This window comes from Leopardus geoffroyi, chromosome B2 (genome assembly GCF_018350155.1).
Source record: "Leopardus geoffroyi isolate Oge1 chromosome B2, O.geoffroyi_Oge1_pat1.0, whole genome shotgun sequence".
Lineage (NCBI taxonomy): Eukaryota > Metazoa > Chordata > Mammalia > Carnivora > Felidae > Leopardus > Leopardus geoffroyi.
The window spans coordinates 25826509-25829821 of NC_059332.1; the positions used below are offsets into that span (position 1 = coordinate 25826509).

At 39.4% G+C, this 3313-nt stretch overlaps 1 pseudogene; it reads left to right on the forward strand.

The window, feature by feature from the left end:
* Positions 1 to 277: 277 nt before the first annotated feature.
* On the forward strand, positions 278 to 883 carry LOC123609876 (annotated as a pseudogene).
* Positions 884 to 3313: the final 2430 nt, after the last annotated feature.

Consider the following 3313-nt stretch of genomic DNA (forward strand, 5'->3'; position numbering starts at 1 on the left):
TTCCTGGTAATTGTGCAAAGGTGTGAGATCTGATTTTTCATGGTTTTTCAAACTAGATTAGTCCCAAAGGAAAAATAAGATTAATAGAAAAGGTATGCTAAAATGAGTTAAGAATCTTTATTCTTTGGTGATCATAATCTGAAATTTACCTATCCCCAGAGCAACCATTACAGGAACATCACAGAAGCCAAGTACTTAGAAAAGACGGTTCTGGAGGAGAGAAAACGTCTTTTCCCTCTATTCATCATACATTTATTGGCCCCTGTAAATTAAATTTACAAAAGGCAGATTAAAAAGAGAAAAACAGTGCCTAGGCACACGCTGCTGCTCTGATGTGTCTGCTCTCCCAGATGGGTGGCAGGACCTGGGAGTTGCAGTGACTGAGGCTGAGATAAATCCAAAGGCCTACTCCCTCACAGACACCCACCTCACCAAGAAAACTACTGGACCTTGTTCAGCAGTCATGTAACTACAAGCAGCTTTGGAAAGGAGCTAATGAAGCCACCAGAACCCTCAGCAGAGGTAACTCTGAGTTCATCGTAATGGCTGCAGATGCTGAGCTGCTGGAGATGATCCTGCACCTTCCACTGCTATGTGAGGATAAGAACGTGCCCTGCATGTTTGTGTGCTCCAAGCGGGCCCTGGGGTGGGCCTGTGGGCTCTCCAGGACTATCATCACCTCTTCTGTTACCATCAAAGAAGGCTCACAGCTGAAGCAGCAAATCCAGTCCGTTCAGCTGTCCATTGAAAGACTCAGTCTAAAACGGTGGCCTCTGCTCCTTCCACACTGAGTTCTTCCCTTGGGGACATGTGTCATAGTGTCTGTGTTAGCATGTAGTATCTCCAGCTACCTTCTCTTGTTGCATTTTAGTACTAAATATGGTTTTTGCTTTTTTGTATTATTTTTGTTTTATAGGTTGTTATGCATGTATTAACACCAGCCCAGTCTCCCGTTCTACTCTGTGTGCCATCTTCTCCTTCCTTTGAAAAATGAACTAATGCCGAGCACAGGCAGAAACATAGTGGTGACACCATTCAAAGGCAGGGAAGAGCCAGGATAGAGATCTGGTTCCAGTTTTTAGGCACTAACTTCCTTTTGTGTGTAGGACATGATGGATGTAAACACCATTCACTTCTATCCTCTGTGCCTGGTGTACAAAATCATTCCATACACGTTTGCTCTCTATGGGGATTATGTATCATTTGGGGACAAAGCATGTATCCTGTGAGATTGTTAGGTGTATGTCCAAGTGTCATTTGCTAATCTGCCCCATTTGCTTTGGTAATGTGTTTCCCCCACTTCTTCCAACTCCTAAACGTGCCCCTGAGGGTGCCAGGGCAGCAGCCTACCAAAGATGTGCTGCAGAATTCCAGAGGCTGCACCTGGGCCAGTTAGACATGGGGAAGTTGACCTAGGTCTTGAAGGAGTCCAAAGTGGCAAGAGTAAAGAGAGTCAGCTGATGCTGGAATGCAGTCTGGGCAAGTCATGGAGACCTGACTGGAAGCTACAGCAGAGATGTTCGGATTCAAGAAGCATCCTCTCTGGTGAATGGAGATGTCTTCAGTGGATAGTTGGTACCAGTTCTGAGAGCCTTTACCCCTCCCTGCCACAATATGGGTCAGATGTATGTATTCTTTATCACATCAGAAGGACAGTGCTAGTGTGCCATTATTGTGAGCATCCTAATAAAGAAATACATTCATATTCCAGTTTAAAAAAGAAAGAGAAAAACAAATGTATTAACATGTACAGCACTCATACACATGAAGTACTTAGTGATGAACTTGGGCTTATATAGCATCTTAACAAAAGAATAATAGATTTGTAGAGGAGTGACAAGACAAAGGAAAAGGACTGTTTCAAGAGTAGCAAATTGTGGGGAGGTCAATATATGGGAAACTAATTGAAGATAAGGACCAGTAAGTAAAGTTTGTTATGTAGATCCTCTCATGCCATCTGTGGGCTGATAAGGGCCTAGAGTTATCTATGGTAACTAATATACTGTGTGTCCTTTCTGGTAAAGAGGGAAGCGGGGGGCACCTTTACAAATTTTTGTTCTGCTTTTAGGCAAATAGCAGGGAGAGTAGAGAGCTTTTCTTGTATCTGCTGCTTCTTAGTTGCCTTCACCTCAAAATACACTTAGTTGACCCTCGAACAATTGCAGTGTTAGAGGCAGTGGAGCCCCCCCACTCCCACTCCAGTCGAAAATCCATGCATAACATTTGACTCCTCCAGAACTTAACTAATAGCCTACTGTTGATGGGAAGCCTTATCAGTAACATAAACAGTGGATTAGCACACATTTTATATGTTGTATATATTATATACTGTATTCTTGCAATAAAGTAAGCTAGAGAAAAAATGTTATTGAGAAAATCATAAGGAAGAGAAAATCCATTTACAGTATAGTACAGTATTGTGATTTCAACACTTCCATACAACACCCTGTGCTTGTCATAAGTACCCTGTTAATCCCTATCACCTATTTAACCCATCCTCCACCCACCTCCCCTCTGATAACTATCAGTTGTTCTCTAGAGTTAAGGGTCTGTTTCTTGGTTTGCTTCTCTCTCTCTCCCCCCCCCTTGTTTATTTGTTTTGTTTCTTAAATTCCACATACCAGTACTATTTTTTTTTTTTTGATAAAAATTCATATGTAAATGAACTCACCCTGTCCAGACCCTTGTTGTTCAAGGGTCAACTGTAATCCTTCTGCCAAAGTGGTATATTTTTGTGTGGCAAATCCTGCTACCCTTCAGGTTGTAGGGCTGCTTTCAAAACAGATTGTGAGAAAAGTATTACTAAAGATGGAAATGTAATATGGTATCTTAATTTTAAACAATTATAGAAAGATAGGCATATATGGTCACCCCTAACACAGGCAAATTATTTTTAAATAATGACAATAAACTAGACAACTGTGAAGTTTCTTGACTCTCTTTCCTTTTGGTAACTGTAAGGCTTAAAATGTTTCTTTTTGTTTTTGTTTTTAGAAATAATACATATTATAGAAATATCTACTCATAGATCAGCTTTATTAATATTTTATCAGCTTCTACCAGTCTTTTGAAATGCATTTCAAGATTACACTGTATATTTACATTACATATGATTACATATGATCTGTCTTTATTGTTACCTAGTATGTATATATGAGTAAATCTAAAGTATTTATTGTAATGGGAAAATATATAATATGGAGTAAAAATTAGAAGATACAAAACTCTATAGTATAATTTTATTTTCTTTTAACATATATACTTTGCTCATATATATTATATATGACTTGCTCATATATATTATATATTGACA